At 44.1% G+C, this 25,236-nt stretch overlaps 1 protein-coding gene across 10 annotated transcripts in view; it reads right to left on the reverse strand.

Annotated features, from left to right (window-relative positions):
• TENM4 (teneurin transmembrane protein 4) overlaps window positions 1-25,236 on the reverse strand; it is a 2,098,843-nt gene that overhangs the window by 1,481,229 nt on the left and 592,378 nt on the right. For 8 of the 10 annotated variants that reach the window (XM_077451390.1, XM_077451387.1, XM_077451388.1 and 5 more), the window contains exon 3: window positions 24,688-24,766. The gene's annotated coding sequence lies outside the window, so the exon portion shown is untranslated. Of the gene's footprint in view, window positions 1-6,393; window positions 6,777-24,687; window positions 24,767-25,236 lie in introns of those variants that run through there. The other 2 variants (XM_077451383.1, XM_077451393.1) reach the window with 2 other exon arrangements.

Consider the following 25,236-nt stretch of genomic DNA (forward strand, 5'->3'; position numbering starts at 1 on the left):
GTTAAAGAGGTTGGGAAAGACTGTCGTATGTTCTCAGGAGGTTTTACTGTGCAAAGTCCTATATTTCCATTAGGGGCCATTTACATTATTGCACTCTGAATGGCACCAAAACACACCCTCCCAGGTCACCAGTGTTGCAGGGCAGCAATGCACAAACAATTAGCAGTGTGCATTTGCTTCATGAGCACTTTTTTGTTCCCTTGTGGTTTGTTGGGCAGCAAATTCAAATGAATAGGCAGCACAATCACAATGCATGTTAATGAGTGAACCAACATTCAATAAAGCATGTGTTTAACACATCAGGGTGGACTGTGCTGGGGTGAATGGGCTCTTGATCAGAATATATTAAAGCTAGGGGGAAATAGTGTCGGCGTTTCTATATAAAATAGGAAGGTATTTTCCTATGATAGGAAAAAATAGCGGTGCCCCTTTATGTGTTGTACCAACATGTGTGCTGCCCCCATCTGGTGGGACATGTCATTGATGGGCAACTTGTAAGATGGGACAACTGCAAGCCATAAAAAGGGACATTTGGCAATGAAGTTGTGGGGCTGATGTTAGTGTTGAAAATAAATTTGTACATCGATGGAAACATATCCTTTCTACCTTGGCACCTTCTTTTCTGGCACCAATAACTTGTCACATTGCAAATACACCAACACTTCCATGGTGTACATTTTTGGTGTGACAGTAAGCTGCTAGTGACATAACAACTGCTATAGTATATACCATGGTGATAATATGATATTTATAGCCAAGTCTGTATACATTTTATCTGAGGTTCAACCCAATTCCAGGACCATGGCCATCCTCCTCTTACTCCCCGCAGGGCACCATGGTGGGCAGGTCCATGACACCTACTAAGTCTCCTATGTCTTAAAAGGCTTCTAGGCTGAAAAAAACTCCAGGCATCATTCAATAACGCTCTCTGCATCACTATTTGTGACTGCAGGGCAGCATGACGGTTGGGTTTGTAACACCCTGCACTCACAGTATGTCCTCAGTCTTCTGGGTTGAATGCCATGAGGCATCATTCCACCTGGACAACTGGGGGCATCTAGTGGTGGAAGGGAACTATTGCAGGAGAGAGACATGCAAGAGAGGAGCATAGTACTGCAGTCAGAGCTTGTTTTCTTCTTTTTTTTTTGGAGCTCCAGCAGAAACTGATAAAGAAAAAAAGAAAACGGAACCTAGAGTTGGGCTTTAGGGCTTTGTAATGCATTGCAGTAATAGGAGTTTCAACACACATTTTTTCTACATCCATTTATGCATCGCACAAACAAATGGCACCTCATTGCAAATGTATACTAAAATCTAGTGGAACCATTTCCACTGAGTGGGCATCACAGTGCTGCCCACTTGTTTTGGGTGGCACAGTGGTGTAGTGGTTAGTACTCTCACCTAGTAGTAAAAAGGGTCGATGGTTGGAATCCCAACCACAACACTACCTGCCTGGAGTTTGCATGTTCTCCCTGTGCCTGTGTGGGTTTCCTCCGGGTACTCCAGTTTCTTCCAACACTACAAAGACATGCTGATAAGTTAACTGGCTTTTGTCCAAAATTGGCCTTAGTATATGAATTGGATTGTGGGCTCCTTGAGGGTTGGGACCGATGTGAGTGTGCAATGTACAGGGATAGGGACAATTGTAGACACTCACTCAGGTTCAGCAGGATGGACTGGTGTCTTTATTCAACCTTACTAATTATGTAACTATATAATTGCCTTCAGAAGTCACCTAGTTAGTAAATAGAGTCCACCTGTGTGTAATTAAATTCAGAGGTTTGTTAGAGAACCTTAGTGAACAAACAGCCTCATGAAGACCAAGGAACACACCAGACAGGTCAGGGATAAAGTTGTGAAGAAGTATAAAGCAGGGTTAGGTTCTAAAAAAAAAATCCCAAGCTTTGAACATCTCACGGAGCTCTGTTTAATCCATCATCCAAAAATGGAAAAGAGTATGGCGCAACTGCAAACCTACCAAGACATGGCCGTCCACCTAAACTGACAGACCGGGCAATGAGATCATTCATCAGAGAAGCAGCCAAGAGGTCCATGGTAACTCTGGAGGAGCTACAGAGATCCACAGCTCAGGTGGGAGAATCTGTCCACAGGACAACTATTAGTCATTCTCTCCACAAATCTGACCTTTATGGAAGAGTGACAAGAAGAAAGACGTTGAAGGAAAGCCATAAGAAGTTCTGTTTGCAATTTGCGAGAAGCCATGTGGGGGACACAGCAAATGTGGAAGAAGGTGCTCTGGTCAGATGAGACCAAAATTGTACTTTTTGGTCTAAAAGCAAAGCGCTATGTGTGGAGGAAAACTAACACTGCACATCACTTTGAACACACCATCCCCACTGTGAAACATGGTGGTGGCAGCATCATGTTGTGGGGATGCTTTTCTTCAGTAGGGACGGGGAAGCTGGTCAGAGTTGATGGGAAGATGGATGGAGCCAAATACAGGGCAATCCTAGAAGAAAACCCATTAGAGTCTGAAAAAGACGAGACTGGGGTGGAGATTCACCTTCCAGCAGGACAACGACCCTAAACATACAACCAGAGCTACAATAGAATGGTTTAGATCAAAGCATATTCATAGAATGGCCCAGTTACAGTCCAGACCTAAATCCAATTAAGAATCTGTGGCAAGACTTGAAAATTGCTGTTCACAGACGCTCTCCATCCAATCTGGCAGAGCTTGAGATATTTTGCAAAGAAGAATGGGCAAAAATGTCCCTCTCTAGATGTGCAAAGCTGGTAGAGACATCCCCAAAAAGACTTGCAGCTGTAATTGCAGTGAAAGGGGGTTCTACAAGGTATTGACTCCGGGGGGCGCCATACAAATGCCCCCCAAACTTTTCACATATTTATTTGTAAAGAATGTTGAAAACCATTTATCATTTTCCTTCCACCTCACAATTATGTGCCACTTTGTGTTGGTCTATCACATAAAATCCCAATAAAACAACTTTGACTGTAACATGACAAAATGTGGAAAATGTTAAGGGGGTATAAATACTTTTTCAAGGCACTGTGCCTTATGTCGTGGTGTGCTGCATTGCAGAAGTGGTGCAGGAACCTTTTTCCGCATTACACTGCATCCAATTCACAGAACATTTTAAAATCTATTCGTTTGAATTAATCTGGTTCACATATGTGCATTGCATTCACACTCCGCAGTGTCCAAAAACGTGTGCGTTTTCTAGGCATTGCAGTGAGAATTGCAGGCACATAATCTTCCAGGCATCTGATTTGCAGATGCGTTCCATTCTGAACACATCTCCCCCTCTCCCAGGTCAGCTGATCCGCAGCTACAATGAAGAGGAACCACTAAACGGCTGCTTTTTCTCTTTGCAGAGAAACCGGAGCTGGAATTTCACATCAGACTAGTTTGAAACCAGTCTTAGTCCGTAGGGTTCAGTATTGAGTTGTCACACCCTTTGCAGCTATAACAGCTTCAACTCTTCTGGGAAGGCTGTCCACAAGGTTTAGGAGTGTGTCTATGGGAATGTTTGACCATTCTTCCAGAAGAGAATTTGTGAGGTCAGGCACTGATGTTGGATGAGAAGGCCTGGCTCGAAGTCCCCACTCTAATTCATCCCAAAGGTGTTCTGTCAGGTTGAGGTCAGGATTCTATGCAGGCCAGCCAATTTCCTCCACCCCAAACTGACTCATCCATGTCTTTATGGACCTTGCTTTGTGCACTGGTGCGCAGTCATGTTGGAACAGAAAGGGGCCATCCCCAAACTGTTCCCACAAAGTTGGGAGCCTGAAATTGTCCAAAATGTCTTGGTATGATGACGCCTTAAGAGTTCCCTTCACTGAAACTAAGGGGGCCAAGCCCAGCCCCTGAAAAACAACCCCGCACCAAAATCCCTCTTGCACCAAATGGTTTGGACCAGTGCACAAAGCAAGGTCCATAAAGAAATGGATGGGCGAGTTTGTGGTGGAGGAACTTAACTGGCCTGCACAGAATCCTGATCTCAACTCGATTATAAAAAAAACATTATGACCACTTTTTTTTTCTTTTTTAAAAGTGATCACATGACTTCTGTTTTCAGCTGCATAGGAGGCTTGGAGAGGTGGGGAGGAGAAAAAGCCGTGCACTAGTCTTCCCAGTGAATGGCTGTGCAGAGGCGCATGTCAGCACAGTTATCGGAGGACAGGCAGGCTGTTCTCCCAGCACAGCCAGAAAACCAATCATGCTGGGATGGATGAGCTCTCATGCCTATTGTGGTCAGTTTGAAATAGGAATGTGTTTCATTCAAGATTGCATTTCTACAAATGAATTAGAAAGTTTAGGTAGGCCCTTATGATACATAGGTTTGGTAGGTCTGGCTAAATTGATGGAATAGTTGAGGTAGGTCCTTGTTTCACACAAAGGAATAAATACAAAGAGAACATGATACATTTTAACACAAGTACATGGAAAAACCGGCACATATCAGGAAAATGAAATGTTGGGGTAACATATTTTTCAATACCCTTGTATTAAAGAATATGTTACCCTTGTGCTACCATTTAACACATTCCACTGATCATATCCAAGCAGAATCTCCCTATTAGATTGTAAGCTCCAAGGAGCAGGGCCCTCATAACCCTCTTGTATTGACATGTATTGTTGCTGTATTTTCTCCCTTTATATTGTAAAGTGCTGTACAAACTGTTGGCACAATGTAAATCCTATATAATAATAATAATCGAAAAAATTGTTGCCAACTTTAGGGACATCTCACACTATCTACCGTAGCTCTCCGGTACTTACAGCGTAGCTACATACTTAGCTGGCCAAATGCAGAACCTGATGCAGAACCTGGTCCCCACCCCCTTCACCTTGAGCTGTAAATATATATATATATATATATATATATATATATATATATATATATATATATATATATATATATAGTTTTGTCTATTGAAGGAACAACATTGTAGAAGCAGATTACTTTTTTCTGTGCTCTCTTAGCAATCGTATTGATGTCAACAGGATTACTGGAAAGACATTGGCCCAAAGATGACCCCACCCATTACAATCTGACTGTCCTATCTCCATTAGATACAGCAACAATTATTGATTGGATACAAAATGATTGGAACATTTAGGTAGGTGCACATTTTACTTAGAAAGTTTAGGTAGGCCCTTATGATACATAGATTTGGTAGGTCTGAAGTTAACTGTACAAAGATTGCATGGCTACAAATTGATGGAATAGTTGAGGTAGGTCCTTGTTTTACATAGTTTTAATTTATCTAAGGTTAATTGTACAAAGATTGCATGGCTACAAATTCATTAGATAGTTTAGGTAGGTCTGTACATTACATAGTTCAAGCAAATCTTAAGTCAATGATACAAAAATTGCAAGGTTACAAATTGATGGAATAGTTGAGGTGGGTCCTTATACTGTATTACATAGTCTTGATTTATCTAAGGTTGATTGTAGAAAGATTGCATGGCAACAAATTGATTGGATAGTTTAGGTAGGCCCTTATAATACACAGGTTTGGTAAGTCTGCGGTTGATTGTACAAAGATTGCATGGCTACAAACTGGTTGAATAGTTTAGGTAGGTCCTTATATTACATAGTTTTAAATTACATAAAGTTAATTGTTTGAAGATTGCATGGCTACAAATGAATTAGAAAGTTTAGGTAGGCCCTTATGATACATAGATTTGGTAGGTCTGAAGTTAACTGTACAAAGATTATATGGCTACAAATTGATGGAATAGTTGAGGTAGGTCCTTGTTTTACATAGTTTTAATTTATCTAAGGTTAATTGTACAAAGATTGCATGGCTACAAATTCATTAGATAGTTTAGGTAGGTCCGTACATTACATAGTTCGAGCAAATCTTAAGTCAATGATACAAAGATTGGTAAGTCTGATACAAAGTTTGGTAAGTCTGCGGTTGATTGTACAAATCGATTGGATAGTTTAGGTAGGTCCTTATATTACATTGTTTTTGTTTCGCTAAAGTTGATTGTACAAAGATTTCACTGTGGACTTAAAGCTGACCATACACGGAGCAAATTTCAGGAAGGAACCAGCCAAAATTTCAGCTTTGGGTGGCTTTTTTGTTTGCCCCCTTCCACTCAACATCCTTCAATCTGAAAAATCGATTTGGCCGGACTGAAAATTATCAGCTGAATAGTGACTGCATCCAATCAGGTGCTAGCTATTAGAATCTATTAGCCAGCAGGAAATATTTGTCTATCCACATCGTTTAACATGGATGGGGAAATTGATAGATTTCTCTTGTTCAACCCATGGAGTTGAACAAATGAAATCTTACAGTGTATAGCCAGTTAAAAGAAGATTGTATAGCCAAATTGTAAGATGTATGGTGAGTTTTAGACAAACCCAAGTACAGAGTATTGTATCAGTGACTTACCCTTGGTTGGAAGATAATCAGCTCTACTTCTTAGGCGACTTGGTTCATAAAATCGGTAAGCGTACAAGACCCCCAAGTTATCATTTCCCATGCCGCACTGTTCCATCCTTTGTGGAATTTCAGAAATCTCATACGAATAACTCATACGAAGTCCCCAACAGTTGTTCAATAAGCATCAAATAATTAAAACTGAGCGTGGAAGAGCTGGAATCCCTGGAAGAGGTCCAGAGCCCATTCAGAGCAGCTGAAATCCAGGCGTATTGGGGGCTGGCGAGCAGCGAAGCTGTTTGCAGTCATGTTGGTTATCGCTGTGGAACGTGTGTGTGTTGTGATCAAACATTTCTCCGAGACTGTCTGCAGTCAAACATGCAATAGGCTACAAGTGCAGGTCTCCGGAGAGCGGGGATGAGCAAGGGAGGAGGAGGAGGAGAGAAGATAGGGAGCCTTACCACAGCATCAAAGCCAATCTCCGGGGAAAGACGAGGAGGCTGAATTGTTTCCTTGCAAAACTAAAATGATTCATCTAGTGTAAGCTAAAAATGATCATCACCAACAGCGAATCCAGCCAGAGCAAGCCTGGGGGACGGCCATGCTGTCACAGCCAGACCTGCTCACACTTCAGCATGTCCTTCTCATCTATACTTCAAAGAAAAGGCTTACTACACGTCAACGTGGGAGCGAAGTATAAAAGCATATTGATACACAAAATTATAATAGTAATAATAATAATAATAATAATAGGAATAATAATAATACAAATCACGTGAATGTGAGAGCTAAAAATAAAGGCTTATTGATATACAAAATAATAATAATAATAATAATAATACAAATCACACTAATGTGAGAGCTAGGAATAAAGGCTTATTGTTACACAAAATAATAATAATAATAATAATAATAATAATAATAATAATAATATTAGTAATAATAATAATAATCACGTGAATGTGGTAGCTTAAAAAAAAAATCTTATTGATCACAAAATAATAATAATAATAATAATCATGTGAATGTGGGAGCTATGAATGAAGGCTTATTGATACACAAAATAATAATAATAATCACATGAATGTGGGAGCTAAGCATAAAGGCTTATTGATACTACTACTACTACTACTACTACTACTACTACTACTGCTTCTACTACTACTACTACTAATAATAATAATAATAATAATAACAATAATAAATCAATAATAAAGGCTTATTGATACACATAATAATAATAATAATAATAATAATAATAATAATAATAATAACAATAATAATAATAATAATCATGTGAATGTGGGAGCTAAGAATAAAGGCTTATTGATACACAAAATACTACTACTACTACTGCTGCTACTAAATAATAATAATATTAGTAATAGTAATAATAATAATAATCATGTGAACGTGGGAGCTAAGAATAAAGGCTTATTGATACACAAAATAATAAGAATAATATAAATCACATGCATGTGAGAGATAACAATAAAGGCTTATTGATACACAAAATAATAATAATAATAATAATAATAATAATAATAATAATAATAACAATAATAATAATATTAGTATTAGAAATAATAATAATAATAATAATCACGTGCACGTGGGAGCTAAGAATAAAAGCTTATTGATGCACAAAAAAATAATAATATTAGTAATAGTAACAATAATAATAATAATAATATTAATAATAATCATGTGGACGTGGGAGCTAAGAATAAAGGCATATTGATACACAAAATAATAATAATAATAATAATAATAATAATAATAATAATAATCATGTGAATGTGGGAGCTAAGAATAAAGGCTTATTGATACACAAACTATTAATAATAATAGTAATAATAATAATAATAATAATAATAATAATAATAATCACGTGAATGTGGGAGCTAAGAATGAAGGCTTATTGAAACACAAAATAATAATAATAATAATATTAATGATAATAGAACCTTAGTGACTGTGCACCGTGCTCAGCTCTACAACATGGCCCTAAAGTAATACTCGTTCAGAAGAAATCTTTGTAGGAACTTAGTGTCATCTACCTCCTACGCTTTATGACAAGGGGGGAAATAAGCTGGCAGAAGAAGTGTCCTCTAATTGCTTACAGTTCCTTATTTTTTGGTATCCTGTGTTCCCCCCACCTCCATCCAAGTTTAAGCAGCAATAAAAGACATTCTCTGGACTATTTATCAAGCCAGAGAGTGTGGAAAATTCTGTGTGCCCAGCTGTCTCCACACCAAGCAATCAAAAAAGAACCAATCAAAATCTAGCGTTACATTAACATTTGGCTTCATTGACTTCAACCATGGGGCTCAGAATCGGTAACAAGAGCTTCAGTAATATTTGGCTGGTCCCTAGTAGAGTGTTACCTTGTAGTACGTTCTGCAGATAATGTTCCAACTGTTGTAATTTTCCAAATTGGCAATTCTATGGTAAACACACAAACTTGTTTCTTTTGCACATTAAGCCCTTGTACACACGGTCGGACATTCCGACAACAAAATCCGTCGACTTTTGTCCGAAACTGGTGTTGCATACACACAGTCGGACAAAGTTGTCAGAAAATCTGATCGTTCGTAACGTGATGACGTTATTTAGTTACGACGGGACTACGTTCAGGCTAGTAGCCAATAGCTTTGGTCTAGGAATTTGATCTGAGCATGCGTGGCACTTTGTGAGATCGGAATTCTCTACAAACGATCGGACAAAGTCCGATCGGATCATGTTGTCGTAAATTTTTTATATCCAGCTCTCAAACTTTGTTGGTCGGACATTCCGACGGAAGAAGTCAGATGAAGCCCACACATGGTCGGATTATCTGACAACACGGTCCAATCGGACATTTTCCGTCGGAATGTCCGACCGTGTGTACAAGGGCTTAGTGTTTATTTTATTTATCTGGCTACAAAAGAAATGACTGGAAGTCTGACTAGGGGTGCGGCTGGGTTGGGTTTGTTGCTATCTCAAAAGTTCGGAAGGTACGTGCTTTGCCTTAAAACTGAGCTCCAGGCACCAAAAAAAAAGAACTCACCCTTTAATCTAGTTACATTATCATTAAAAAATCATTTGAAGTGTATTTCCAAAAACTGCCAGTTCGGCTGAAGTTCAGCCATAGCACATCGCTTATTAGGATGTATGTAGAGCTGCTGCCTGTAGACATGAAAGAAGAGCTTGAGTGTAAGCAGAAAACTTTTTGTAGTTTTATCATTGCAAACCATATAATACGTATTCAGTTGTCTTCCCGGCAAAAAAATTGTTAAATGAGTTAGGCACCTTACACACGTTGAAGTTCACCTGCTCAGCGGTGGATCTTTACACTGATCCCCACTAAGCAGGCGGATGACAGGTCCATGTCCACACCGCTTATGCAGAGCGGACACAAATACACACCGCTCTCCTCTATGGGCGGTCGGATGTAAATGGGTGGGCTGTCCGTTTATAACCGACTGCCACCCGATCCAAACCGCCAGATCCGTTCTGTCTGTTTTTAGTGGATAGGGTAGAATCAGATGTTGGCGGGTGTCCACAGACACATGTCCGCTGACTCCCACCACTCCAATAGAGCAGAATGGAGGATCCGATCTGGTCCACCTGAAGAACTGACAGGCGGACAGTCCAGCCAGTTTTAGAAGCACACAGCTAGCACTTCACCTGCACTCCCCCCCCCCCCCCCCTTCCTTCCTCAAGTAAATAGTACCATCTAGGGCATCCGCCCCTTCCTTTTTTAAGGGCCCCCTGACATAAAATCACACACATAGGTTGGACTTGATGGACTGAAGCAGATATTCAAAATAATACATTTAGTGAAAGCGGTAGTAAATTCAGTACTTTTTTTTAAGGGCCCCCTGCAGGTTCATGCCCTAATGTGCTAGTATGTACCACTCTACCTACTACAGGTAAGTCTTAGTATAAGCGCATCTACAGGTACAAGTTAAAGATGAGTGTTGACTACTGCTTTAAAGCCCAAAGGGCACACAGTAAATAAATATATAAAAAATACCCTTGCAGTGCCACCCCCTCCCCCATTTTTAAACTAGGAGTGGGTGGGGGATTTGGGCTAAGAAGGGAAATTGGGAGGGGGGGGGGGGGACTTGGGGAATGTCAGCGCAGCTGCAGTAGCCAACTACACACTGTGCAGATGTAAGGGAATCCAGTCCCAGCTATGTACTGTTTTAGGAGGAGATCTTCTGAGTGCCCAGGTTGTATGCAGTGCACGGAGTGGAGGAGCAGTGACCTTGTCCTCTTCTCTGCCAACCACTGTTTTCTGCCCTACTGGCCCCTGTACTCTGTCCTGCTGATCCCCTGTACCTTGCCCAGCTGACCCCTTTCCTATGCCCCGCTGACCCCAATCCTCTGCACTGCTGACCCCCTTTTGTCTGCCCTGCTGACCCCTTTTCTCTGCTGTGCTGACCCATATCCTCTGCCCTGCTGACCCCCTGTACCTTGCCCAGCTGACCCCTTTCCTATGCCCCGCTGACCCCAATCCTCTGCACTGCTGACCCCCTTTTGTCTGCCCTGCTGACCCCTTTTCTCTGCTGTGCTGACCCATATCCTCTGCCCTGCTGACCCCCTTTCCTCTTCCCTGCTGACATCCTTTCCTATGCTTTGCTGACCCCCTTTCCTCTGCCTTGCTGATCCCCTTTCCTCTGACCTGCTGACACCCCTTCCTCTGTCCTGCTGACCCCCTTTCCTCTGCCCTGCTGATCCCCTTTCCTCTGCCCTCCTGACCACCTTTTCCCTGTCTTGCTGATCCCATTTCCTCTGCCCTGCTGACACCCTTTCCTCTGCCCTGCTGATCCCATTTCCTCTGCCCTCCTGACTTCCTTTCATCTACCCTGCTGACCCCTGTCCTCTGCCGTACTGACCCATATCCTCTGCTCTGCTGACCCCCTTTCCTCTGCCCTGCTAACACCTTTTCCTCTGCCCTGCTGACACCCTTTCCTCTGCCCTGCTGACACCCTTTCCTCTGCTCTGTTGACCCCATTCCTCTGCCCTGCTGACCCATATCCCCTGCCCTGCTGACCCTCTTTCCTCTGCCCCGCTGATCCCCTTTCCTCTGCCCTGCTGACACCCTTTCCTCTGCTTTGCCGACCCCCTTTCCTCTGCCCTGCTGAACGTGTCTCCCCTGCCCCACTGATCCCCTTTCCCCTGCCCTGCTTGAACCCTTTCCTCTGCCCTGCTAACCCCTATCCTTTGCCCTGCTGACCCCCTATTATAATGTAATACTGATATAAAATCACACACATAGGTTGGACTTGATGGACTGAAGCAGATATTCAAAATAATACATTTAGTCAAAGCAGTAGTAAAGTAGTAGTACTTTTTTTTTAAGGGCACCCTGCATGTTCATGCCCTAATGTGCTAGTATGAACCAATGTACCTACTACAGGTAAGTCTTAGTATAAGCGCATCTACAGGTACAAGTTAAAGATGAGTGTTGACTACTGCTTTAAAGCCCAAAGGGCACAAAGTAACCTTGTCCTCTTCTCTGCTAACCAGTGTTTTCTGCCCTACTGGCCCCTGTACTCTGTCCTGCTGATCCCCTCTACCCTGCCCTGCTGACCCCTTTGCTATGCCCCGCTGACCCCAATTCTCTGCTCTGCCGACCCCCTTTTGTCTGCCCCGCTGACCCCTTTCCCCTGTCTTGCATGATAGCAAGCTCTGAGACAAGACTGAATATTCCACTTTCTTAGCTTTACATATAGGACTCTTGTGTAAGGAAGCAGTCAACTCCTGTGCAACTGCCCTTGCAAGCAATATGACCTTTTAAGGACTCGGTCAGTTTAAAATTACATTCCTTTGGTATGGAGTCATCTAAAGTAACCAGGAAATTGGAGGTTTTCTTTTTTAGATATTGTGAGACAGCTATGCAATTTCCCCATCAATAGGTGAATTTGAATTGGAGGACCTAAAGAGAAGAATCATTTTTACTACCTAACTATTGAGCTTACTTCAGCTTAAAATGACTAAAGGTCCACTAATAGACATTTCAGTCTGTGGACAAAGATCCCTATTACCTGCAAGTACAAAATAAGAAATTGGTTCATTTGACTTTAGCTGGTGTCAGCTTGGCTGCAGTACAGACAGGTCTACCACGCACGGTTCATATAAACTGTGTTTGGATCTAAGGCAGCCAAGTGAGAGCGTCTAAGATCGATATTCATACTGGGGGGCTACGGATAGGTTAGCTGCTGCTATTTTAACCATAATAACAAGGTGAGGAGCAATTTTTGGCGGCTCAATACCTGCCCGGAAAGCGGATGGCTTCTCACTGCAATTTTGGAGTTTAACGAAGCTTGTTAAAAGGCCAGCGTCTTGGTGTTGGGCGAGAGTTATGATTTTTCAAGAGTTTTCGTAGGAGAACTTTCTTTTAAGGTCACCGGCTCCATTGAAGTGGCAGCAGTCAACCAGATCCAGTCAGCGAACCTTGTAAGTTGTGATGAGATGAAGTGTTAAGGTTTAAAGTTGAACTCCGGGGCAAGCAAATATTGTCTAAATCCATTCATCGGGTGCATTCTACCTTGAATCTTGGTGTGCTTTGTGCATTTCTTCCAGATCCTTGCAGTAATCCAGTGTGAAGAATTGAAGCTTCCTGTAATAAATTGGAGTGCTCCCTCTCCTTGTGCAGGGTGACTGGTCTCCACCCCCTTGTAAGCAGGTGCAGTTAGCTAGTTTGCCACTAGGTGACTTTGTGCCATAAAAGTGTTTGGTTGCAGCAGACAGTGTCATCAGGTCCTAGGCCCATTTTAGGTAGAACTTTTCTGCAGTGATATTATTGGTGAGTCAGTGCCCAGTTATAAGCCAGGTTGGAAAGAACCATAATGCACTTGGGGCATTGGAGTCAAATAGCCCACATCAGCACATTTTTAACCAACTTGTGGAGGCTCTGTAAAGCAGTGGCGGCCCATCCATTAGGGGCCCATCCATGTGTCAGGCCCCCTAATCTACATTCGGGTTGCTGGCTGCATGGATTCCAATGGGTAGTGTGTTTTTTTCTAAGCATGTGACAAGAGCCAGAGGCTCTAATAGGCTTCAGAAAAGGGTGGGCTCGGGGTACACAACACTGCGCTCTGAGCCCACCCAGTTGTGTGATAATAGCGAATGAATCTCCTCCCCGCCAATCAGGAAGCGGGTCCTGAGACCCGTTTGCCTATTGGCCAAAACGACAAGCGATCCTATTGGATCACGACAAGGAGAGAGGAGGAAGTAGGAGACGCAGAGGCTGCCAGTGGAGACGTAGGGGGGGCGAAGCCGCCACCCAGAGGGAATCGCTGCCTGCAGGTAAGTGTGGGGCTCATCAACTGACCGATGGTTGTGGTGGCTGTGTGCAGACCCGACCAACCCATGAGGGGGGTGCGGGTAACCCAACCGACTGGGGGGGGGTGATGTGGCTGTGGGTACGTTGTTTGCCGCTAGCAACCCCCCCCCCCCAAATATACCACTGGTCGTCACTGTAAAGGGTAGGAGGCTGGGGAAGAGTGGATCTGCACCCAAGAGAGTCAGCTGTAGACATTCTAACCCATAGAGAGGTAGGGGCTATGGAAGATTGCAAAAGGCCACCTAGGCCAGACCAAGAGTTCACATGTGACTACTGTGGACCATTCACTAAATGTGATTGACTATGTATTGTCAAGCAACTACGGAATATACTGTGATGTGGCTATTATGCCATTCCCTGAATTCCTTCACTAAATGTAGCAATTCTACTTATTTGTGTGGGCATTCTTTCCCTGGGCTATAAAGGTCAATGGCTGGAAATTTAATTTGGAGGCCTCTAGCATGAGAGCGGGCACAAAATGGTGGAGGGTTCTGCTTCAACACGATGGGCAGTGTTCTAGAGGGACAGGAGGAAGCTGCTGATTGCTGCTGCTCTGTCAAAACCAGGAAAGCAGCCGAGGGATGTCAGTATGCTGGAGAGAAGGTTTGGATTGCTTGTGGCTCGCAGTGCTGAGCATGATGACGTCACCAAGGAACTTACACCACGTTTCTGAGCATGCAATTGTTTATGGATGACAGCTGCGCTATTTTCTCAAGAAAACTGCTAGGGGGCAATGTGTATATGATTCAAATGCAACAATACATGATCACAGATATATATATATATATATATATATATATATATATATAAAACAAAAGGATATAAAAAGGCCCACAATACCCTACTCAGCGCCTATTCCAGCAGACCAAATATTCAAAGAAATAGTAATATTACAAGGTATATGTAATAAATATGACCTGTCGAATTAATCAAAGTAATCGCAGAGGTCTATAGGACAGCAGCCGTTTAAAATTAAGAAAATCATAAAACAAATAGTACACAAATAAAAATCAGTCCAAGTCCTGAAAATATCAGTACTAAAACAGCGCTAAAAATAAAGTCCCAAATAGCAGCATATAGATTAAAAAGTTGTGCAGAAAGGGTGACAATGGTGGTTTGATCAGCGTTGTAAGGTGATAATGATGTTCATCAAAAAGTGCTGTAAATACTCCATCCACCAGGATTGCACCAGTATTTCACCACGTGTAGCTCGTATCCCCTTGGGGGGTTAAACTCACCAGATAAAACCCTAACAAGCGCCTTTAAGGGAATAATCACACTCTTGTCTACCACAATTCCATTGTCGTCCACCAGTCCGACTTTGACAGAGGGCGTGGCTACATGACTTTAGGGATAATTTAAATAGCCCCGTCCTAATTTTAGGACGTTCAAATATGTCACTCTAAGTATGGATGATGTAAATTCATTTTAATATCTCACCCTAAGTGGGGATGATATATATTTGTATATGTATATTTTTTCAAAAAAATATACTAAATGTGGTTTTCTCTATGATTTTGTCTATCATTAATTTGCTGCGTTTTAAATTGCATTGAAGTTGCAGCGCTATATATAGGGTTTTAATGATGAATAGGTATATACCCATTCTCCTCATAACATTGCATGGTCTAGCTTCTTAAATTGAAATATTGTTATTTATATGAAACAACAGCAGCTCTGAATGAATATGTCATTTTTAATATGTAAACAATGTATATCCTTTCCTTAGTCTAGCTTCTTTTTTGGCTGCTATTTTTATTTTTGTTTTGTTTTCTTTTGTCTTAGGCGATTGCCCTCAGATGTTATCACTGTGTGTTCTGCTCCTGTGTATGGCTGTCTTAGTTTTGCCATAGTGATGACCAAGTTCTATAGTTTATATTTGGCCAGTATCGATTGCCTGGTTCGCCGCTATGCAGTGAGCCTGATCCGCCTTGTTCTCATGGCAACCGGTGCGTCTATGTGCGATCAGGGCGCTCGGTGATTGGCTCATGCGGCGGAGGACGGGGCTATTTAAATTATCCCTAAAGTCATGTAGCCACGCCCTCTGTCGAAGTCGGAAGTGACGAAACGCGTCAGGGCGTAGTCTATGCGACGTTGATCGGAAGTTACAGTTGCGTTCCACAGCTATCTGATCCCAGAAAGTGACACAGTGTCAGCAGAAAGACACATGGGGAAAGTTCCTGGCATCCATTTAACACGGTGACAGAACACACTGTTGTTCTTATGCTTATTCTTTTTTATTAAATGTACGCAGATTGATATAAGGGTTTTATATATGTGTGACCATTAACTAATAAAAAACAGAATTACGCTATGTGCGAATCTCTTTATATTTTATGACGTTTTTGGAAGTGCTTTTGGTAGACGAACCCTGGTGGACGACAATGGAATTGTGGTAGACAAGAGTGTGATTATTCCCTTAAAGGAGCTTGTTACGGTTTTATCTGGTGAGTTTAACCCCCTAAGGGGATACGAGCTACACGTGGTGAAATACTGGTGCAATCCTGGTGGATGGAGTATTTACAGCACTTTTTGATGAACATCATTATCACCTTACAACGCTGATCAAACCACCATTGTCACCCTTTCTGCACAACTTTTTAATCTATATGCTGCTATTTGGGACTTTATTTTTAGCGCTGTTTTAGTACTGATATTTTCAGGACTTGGACTGATTTTTATTTGTGTACTATTTGTTTTATATATATATATATATATATATATATATATATATATATATGTATGACATCTGAAAATAATCTAAGAATGGCACAAAAAAAAAAAAAAAATATATATATATATATATATATATATATATATATATATATATATATATATATATCACAATTGTAGGGGTAAGATGCACTGAACGATCCTTGAAGTGCAAGCAATCTAGTCCTTCCCACGGACAGATATGTAGAAACAATGATGCGGATTGCTGCACAAAATTCTCTTATTTCCAAAAAAGATCACATCAGATAGAATTATCAAAAAAGTACCTGGTACTTGTTTGATATTTCTATCTGATGTAATCTTTTTTGGAAATAAAATAATTTTGTGCAGCAATCCGCAATGTTGTTTCTATATATATATATATATATATATATATATATATATATATATATATATATATATATATATATATATATATATATATAGCACTAACCCCCGAAGGAGCTGCTGAATTTTTCTGGACTTACCGATTACCTCCTCCAGCTTGTACTCGTTGTCCTTGTCTAGGGGTTCCCAGGATTCATGACCCAGTAACTGTAGAGAGCGACACTTGAATTCCTTGTCAGAATTTTTATTTTGCATAAAACAGTTGAACAAACTCAGTCTTTAAATTGGGAATAGAGGGTATCAGGGTAGAGTTTAGCTCAGGTGCTTGGAACTGCTGACTCCAATAAAAGTCTCTCTCTACGTACACAGTCCAGGTAACAGCCACTCGCAACTGGACTCTTTAACTGTTTGGGTCCTTAGGTTTTGGGTTTAGCAGCCAACAGGTAATTCTAGCATTCAAAGTCTCTCACACAAACTTGGTTGGAAACTTGGTTACGACTGGAAGGGTATGAGTAGGAACTTTTCTTACTGTACCAGAATCTTTCAGCTGGTCTGGCGATACTGTAAGAATTGTGGATTCAATCAATGTCCATGGCAGCTCAGCTTCCAGGCTCTTACCGAGCAGCCAGCCTTGTGCATGGCTTTCTCACTGAAGAGTCCTCCCCTGGTCACGTGTAGAGTTGCTGGGCCTCTCCAAAATCTGAGACGGCACCGGAACACCTTAGAATCCTCCTTCTAGCCAGTTCTGAGGCTTGGCAACAGATTGGGGGGGGGGGGGGTCTGGTCAAGAGGACCAGGACCACAGAGTCAGCAACAACTTCTGGACCGGAACTCAGAACCACGTGACTTCGACATCTTAAGTACCCCTTTCCCAGATTACGCAGTGAGACAAACGCGCCCCCACTGATTGGTTTCGAGATAGAGATTGGTACCCAATGCTTCCAACCAGACTGCGTTCTTTAGCCTCCCACAGGTGTACAACCCCATCTATGACCTGGCAGAACTTCTATACAGCCCATCCAAACTGATACCAAAGTACAATTTAACACAATTAACCCCAAAACTCACTATAGTTTTGGGAAACAAATAAATTTAAACACATAGTGCATACTCATTAGGAGTACTGGCGCTTTATATATATTATATGTATGTATATAAAATGTATACAAATTTGACTTATACTCCAGCAGCTGTGGGACTACAAGGCTCAGCCTAAACCAGTGAGCCTTTAAAGAGTCCACAGTAGTCTATGTTTGCAAATACGTTAATATAAAATATTAATCAAAATAATAAACTGTAACGGCCATAATAACTTTTTAAAATCAAGTATGTCAAAAATAGAAAGATGTAGATCCGTCACTGTGCCAAACGGTAAAATAAGAAAAACTATTTTTTTCAAGAAAATAAACAAAATAAATCAATAAAAATAAGGCAAAGAAATAGATAGCCTATAGAATATAGAAGAATTTATTATCTAACATTAAACTCGGGCCGATCCACTATTAATGCCCAATCATAATTATAATAAAAAACAATAGTGATGGGGCGTGGCCTGGAGCTTCATGGTGTAGGACGTGCTGAGTGAGAGCTCCGTCTGAGACCTTATCCTTTTACCTTATCCTTTGGGGATTTTTCTTAGCTATTTACCGTACAGACGCCCGGGAACCTTGTGCTCACTTTGTGCCTCATGTCGCCGACTAAAAGACCCTCTGAGGCGGCCGCCAAGCTGGCTAAGTTCCGCCACGAGGGCCAGGGCGCGACGGAGCAAGATGGCGCCGGCCCCGCACCTACCGCGGAGGAGTCTCCTGCAAACGACACCGCTAAGATCCTCGAGGCCGTCTCCTCCTGCCAAACCGCCCTCACTACCAAGATAGAGGAGGTTAAGATGGACATCTCCCATATTCGGCATGACCTGCAGAAGCTGAGGGACAGGGTGTCCGAGGCCGAACGAAGAGTGGAACACGTGGAGACAGACATCCCTCCTTTACAACACTCGGTCGAACGTTTGCAGCACCAACTTAGTGTCGTCCTTCACAAGCAGGACGACATGGAAAATAGGCTTCGACGCTGCAATCTTCGTTTCGTGGGCCTCCCGGAACGATCGGAGGGCTCCGACCCTCCCACCTACCTGGAAAACCTCCTCGTTAAAACCTTCGGCAGGGAATCTTTCTCCTCCACGTTCGTGATCGAACGAGCGCATCGTCTGGCGGCCCGTCCGCCTCCAGCCGGCGCACCCCCGCGGACTTTCATTGCCAAGCTACTTAACTACAGAGACCGGGATACGGTGCTTCGCCTCACCCGCGAACGTGGAAATATCCCGGTTGACAATGTTACGGTGGCAGTGTTCCCAGATTTTTCGGCGGAGGTCCAACGAAAACGAGCACAATTCACGGAGGTCAAGCGCCAGCTGCGAGTTCGCCATTTGCCATATGCAATGTTGTTTCCAGCTCGACTCCGGGTGACCCGTGAGGGCAAGACCCATTTCTTTGAAGATCCTGCTGCGGCCTCGTCATGGTTGGAACGGGATGCGGTGCAAGGCCCTGCTTGACAGCTGACCACTACAGCCCCCGAGTAGTGCCTACCTATCCACCTTGGCTACCGTGAGTGATCCCTGCCCTCTCCTGTTCCCTCTACTATACCCCCCCTCTTTTTTTCTCTTTTGACCCTATGGATCGCCTCCATTTTTGCTGCTATCACCCCCTGCATGGGAGAACGCTGTGCTGATTGCCCTCTGCGGTGACCGCCGCTGGACTTTCTCTGTGCCCTGAATTCACAGTTTCTGCCTCCCCTCCTTTGTCAGACTCCCGTGCACCCTTCATTGTTTTCTCTGAGATGAACACCGGTGTGATGGCGCAGATCGTGAGGGGGGCCATGTTCTGGGACGTGCCACCCCTGCCCCTGTCTCGCTCCATTTTTTCACTCTCCCCTCTCTCCCTTCCCTCCCTATTTTTACTGATGCACACGGAGGTAACCATGTACTGCTTGAACTCCTTGTCTCCCCTATTGGGCCCATTTTTTCCACATGCCTGGGTTCCCCCCCCCCCTTTTTTTTTTTTTTTTTTTCTCCCTCTTTCTTTCTCCTGTCAGCCCCACGCGTTATGCTTCTACCTGGTCTCTCAGACGACCTGCTGACTCTTGCTCTGAAACGTACACCCACTGCAACCTGCTGCACTGTCTGCTCTGCAGTCTGTTATAATTGCGCCCATGTTTGTGCTGTTTCCCTGGCCAGCAGTTACTACCGCGGCTGCGGCGAGTGACAGTTTTTTTGTTTTGCCCCGCTGGTCCAGAGTAGGCATTGTTATGACTGTTTTACTGGTTCTATGTGTTTTATATTGTGTTATTTACAGCTGTAACTTTATTGCAAATGTGTTCTTGTATTTGTTGCTGCCAGCCATGGAGGATCCGGAGGTTGCCCAGGCGCCCTGCATGCCCGAACTTTCTGGGCCGGGGGCCTACACTAGTTTAATCTGTGCCGACATGTTCCATGGCTGCGCTTAAATTTGTAACCTGGAATGTCAGGGGCCTTGGCGCTAAACCCAAGAGATTAGCCGTCCTTACTCACCTCAAACGCCTGAAAGTGGACATCTCGATCCTCGTCGAGACTCACCTTACAGGCCAGTCCCAAAGGGCGCTTAGAAAACCTTGGGTCGGCTGGATGTACAGCGCCCCTCACACTTCCCATTCCCGAGGTGTAGCCATTTTAATTGCTAAAACTGTGCAGTTCCAGTTACATGACCTATGCTCAGACCCTCACGGTAGATTCCTATTTTTACATGCCACTGTGAGCGGCCTGACGATGCTTATTATGGCGTTTTACATACCACCACCTTTCCAGTTTCAGGCCCTGCACGAAGGTCTTAATTTTATGACCAAATTCCCTACAGTCCCGGTAATCTGGATAGGTGATTTCAACATGACCATCAACCCCAGTCTCGACCGACTTGGCGCACCTGACCACACGTCTTCCCCCCCTCATACCACTAGATTCGGCAGATTTGCAGCTGAACTGGCCATGACAGACTCCTGGAGACATAAGCATCCAACAACACAGGCCTTTTCTTGCTTCACCCCCGCCCGCCGAGCTATGTCTCGTATAGACATGGCCCTGCTCTCTCCCTCCCTGCTTCCCGAATTATTGGAGGTCGGCTTTGACGCCAGGGTGCTGTCGGACCACTCTCCATACTGGTTGACGCTGAGACTGCCTGCGACTGTCCCCCCCCCGTGTGTGGAGACTGAACCCCTTCTGGCTTACGGTTATCCCAGATCTGGAGGACCTACAGAGGGAACTAGTTTTTTTTCTCCGCTCAAACGCGGGATCTGCGTCCCCTGGGTCAATATGGGAGTCATTTAAGCTTCATGCTAGGCTGCTCCTGATCACCCGTATTAACAGGTACAAGGCTAACTCTGGACAGGCACTGACACAGGCTGAGGAGCGCCTACAATCCCTTGAGCAACTGTTTGTGACGGACCCTTCCCTGGAACATGCCACCCAGCTCCGCCTCCAGTCCCGACTGACTGATCACCTTCATTATGAGAAAGCGAAGCAGGGCCTTTTCTTTAGTAGACAGCGTGTGTTTGAACACGGCGAGCGGGCGGGCAAACTGCTAGCTTATATGGCCCGGCTTGACCATAGCCCTCCGGTGGTGGTTCAGCTCCGTGGCGCCGCCGACGACTTGATCTCTGACCCTGACCTGATTTTACGTGAGTTTAGAATGTTCTACTCCAATCTATATACCTCCACAACCAGACACACACACGCTGACCTCACCCAATTCCTTCACTCCATAGATTTCCCCTCTATCAGCCCAGAGCAGAGAACCCTCCTGGAAGCCCCCATCTCCCCTGACTGTATTGCCGAGGCACTTGCCTCCCTCCCATCCTCCAAGGCGCCTGGCTCGGACGGGCTGCCCCTGGAATTTTATTCTCATTTTCAAGACACGCTAATCCCAGAACTGCACACGTTATACACCCATATGTTCGACACAATGTCCCTTCCCGCCTCTATGGGGGAGGCCCTTGTTGTCCTCATACCCAAGCCCGGTAAGGACCCCTACTACCCAGAGTCGTACCGCCCGATTTCCCTCCTACAGCTGGATGTAAAAATCCTGGCTAAAATTCTGGCCCTGCGACTCAATAAAGTTGTCCTCAGCCTTATACATCCAGATCAAACGGGGTTCATGCCTAATAAAAATACTGCCTTCAATCTCCGCAGACTCTTTATGAATCTGCAGGCCACCCACGATAACACCGGTTCCCGGGTAGTCGTGAGTCTGGATGCCGCGAAGGCGTTTGACTCCGTTGAATGGAGTTACCTATGGGAATGCCTGACTAACTTTGGCTTTGGCCCTAATTTTATTAAGTGGATTCAGCTTTTATATAGTGCTCCCACTGCCCGGATCCAGGTTAATGGCAGGATCTCGGATCCTTTCCCTCTGTCTAGGGGTACTCGCCAGGGTTGCCCGTTGTCCCCTCTCCTGTATGCCCTCGCGGTTGAGCCGCTGGCCATTGCCATTCGTGCTCACCCGCAAATTAAGGGCCTGCGTTCGGGCCTTTTGACAGAAACCCTCAGTTTATACGCTGACGATATGTTATTATACCTCGAAGACTCGGGTCCCTCTTTGCAAGCAGCCCTGCGATTGATAGAGCAGTTTGGGGAATACTCTGGATTACGTATCAACTGGTCCAAGTCCCAGATCCTCCCTTTAGACTTAGGTGCCCCGTCCGCTGATCAGGCGGCAATGCCCTTGGTCAGGGCAAGTCAGGTGAAATATTTGGGAGTGCAATGTTCACGATTGCTGACTGACTACACCCTTTTAAATGTGGAACCCTTATTCACCCTGCTCAAGCAAAAAACCCAGATTTGGTCCCGTCTCCCCCTTGGGGTGATGGGCCGTGTAAACTTGGTCAAAATGATTCTCCTCCCCAAGCTGCTCTATGTGTTTTGGCATGCTCCCCTGCGCATCCCTCTCAGAACCTTCAAATCCTTGGAGGCCATCTTAAACACGTTTGTTTGGGGTTCGTCTCGACACAAGCTCTCATGGAGTGTTCTGAAATGTCCTACCCACCTGGGCGGCACCGCCCTACCAGACCTGCACTATTACTATCTGGCCGCTCAACTGTCCCATTTCTACTATTTCAATCAGACTGACAAAGATCGCTATGCCTCACTGGTATGCTCCCCACACTACACTCTGGTCGTACACCCGCTCCGTCTCCTTATGCGTGGCTCCGGGGGACCTTCCGTCCCGATGAGAGACATGTTGTCCCACCACTGTTTGATTTGGCAACAGGCCACGTCCATTACTGGGGCCCCTAGGTTTCACTCCCACACCCCCCTTTGGGACAATCCCCTACTTCCCGAACTCTCTACGATCCCCGACCGCTCTGTGTGGCTAGCCGGGGGCGTTATCTTTCTGTCCCAGGTTATTACCAATGGCTCTGTCAGACCCTTCCAGGCCCTCAGAACTGACTTCAACCTCCCTAATAGAATGTTTTTTAGGTATCTTCAACTCCGCCATGCCCTTAGCTCTCAGTTTGGCTCCCATATCCCCAGGCTTGAAACACCTCCGATAGCAACAGCCGTGCTAGGTGATGACCCTAAGAAACTGATTTCTTTTTTTTACACCAACCTGCTCACGCCTGGGGCGACTGCCCGCGCCTACCGACTTAAGGCTAGATGGGAGGCCGACGTGGGGGCTATCGAAGACGCGGACTGGGAAACTGCACTTGACACCCCTAAGCTGGTCTCCCCGAAGCTTTCTGACAGACTTACACACCTCTACATGCTACATAGGTCATACCTAACCCCTGGGCGGCTGTCCAAGTTCAGACCTGGCTATGATCCAGCATGTCCTAAATGTGGTGATCCTCAGGCCACGTTCTACCATCTCCTTTGGTCCTGTCCTGAGTTGCAGGTTTACTGGAAGCAAATTGTTGACTTCCTTCATGACCAAATGGGCTCCCCTCTGACGCTATGCCCCCGCCAATGTTTGCTGGGGATTCTCCTCGCATCCGAGGAGGCAAGGGTCCCGACTGTTTTTCTACAGGAGACCCTATACCTAGCCAGACTGCAGATAGCCCGCACCTGGTTGCGCTCTGCGCCCCCCACCGCCCAACAATGGAAGGCGGCTGTTAATGCCACTCTCCCCTATAAAAAACTGCTGTATATGCATCGAGGCTGCCAGAGCAAGTTTGCTAAGCTGTGGGATAAATGGATGGGGGATTCAGATACATGTACCGACTAGTGTAGTCTGTGGTCTGTACGCCTCTTTACACCTATCCGGGTTCGGCCCGGCGAGTCCGGCTGTCACCGTGGTTGTAGTTGGGCTCCCCGCCCTCATAATAATGATTTTCTGCTCCTCTCTGCAAATTACTTTGAGTAGAATGTATTATGGCTCGGCATATGATTCCCAACCTCTGAGCTCCTCTTTTCCCCCCATATCTGAACACACTATATTGCCCCTTGTTTTTTTTATGTAACGTGCAATCTGTAAACAAAGAACCCCCCCCTCCTTGTGTTTTTCAGCCTGTGGTATTGTTAGCAGCTGTTTTATATCCGTATATTTGGTGCATGTTGCACCCCATATGTGTTACTGTTATCCTATGTATTTTGTATGCTCAATAAACGTTCTTTTTTTCAAAAAAAAACAAAAAAAAAAAAAAAAAAAAACAATAGTGATTATCAAAGTGGTGGAGAAAGGTGTGAGATTTCCAATATAGTATGTAATGCCCAGATTATTAAATACTGCTGGGGATTGGAGTAGAGTAAAGGGAAGGGAGGGTGGGGGGCATTTTTATTAGCATGTAATCTATAAAAAAATGTATCTGCTGTATAACCTATAGAGAAATGAACAGTGGCTCCCATATAGAATTTCCCAACGCCACAATATTGCAATATAATATGTACTTACTATGCTGGTGAGAGAGACCACCCACTTTGACTGTATCAGACCATCCAAATGAAAAAAAATCCCAGCTGTAAGAATGGACCTGGAAGTAATAATGTAATAATTATTATTCTGTAAATATAACTTATTTACAAGCAACAAATGTTATAATACCACCTCTAATTGATGCACAAATAAGTTGTTTCAAAAGATAATACTAGGCATATAAAGTTGTATAGATCTTTATGGAATTAGCAGAATGGTGGCAGTTTCTACTACCTCATTTGGTGCTCCTGCAGATAGGATGTCTAGCGGGACAGGAGCAGGGGTAGGGACTTATGCCCTTGGTGCCAATTCTAGCCAATCATCACATCTCTCTTACACCCTCCTGTAGTTTTCTACAGGCAACCTGCTGGGCCCCTCCCACAGTGCTGCTCTCTGCACAGGCTATGTACAGCACAGCAATGATGTCACTGCACACAATATGGGCATAGTGGCGAGTTTCAACACTACATAGATTTTGGACATATCTGCAGGCCAGGAACATGAACTTTGGCAACTGCAATGGGGCTC

The sequence above is a fragment of the Lithobates pipiens genome, unplaced genomic scaffold (assembly GCF_037356315.1).
Source record: "Lithobates pipiens isolate NorthernLeopardFrog02 unplaced genomic scaffold, aLitPip1_a1.2 Scaffold_23, whole genome shotgun sequence".
NCBI lineage: Eukaryota > Metazoa > Chordata > Amphibia > Anura > Ranidae > Lithobates > Lithobates pipiens.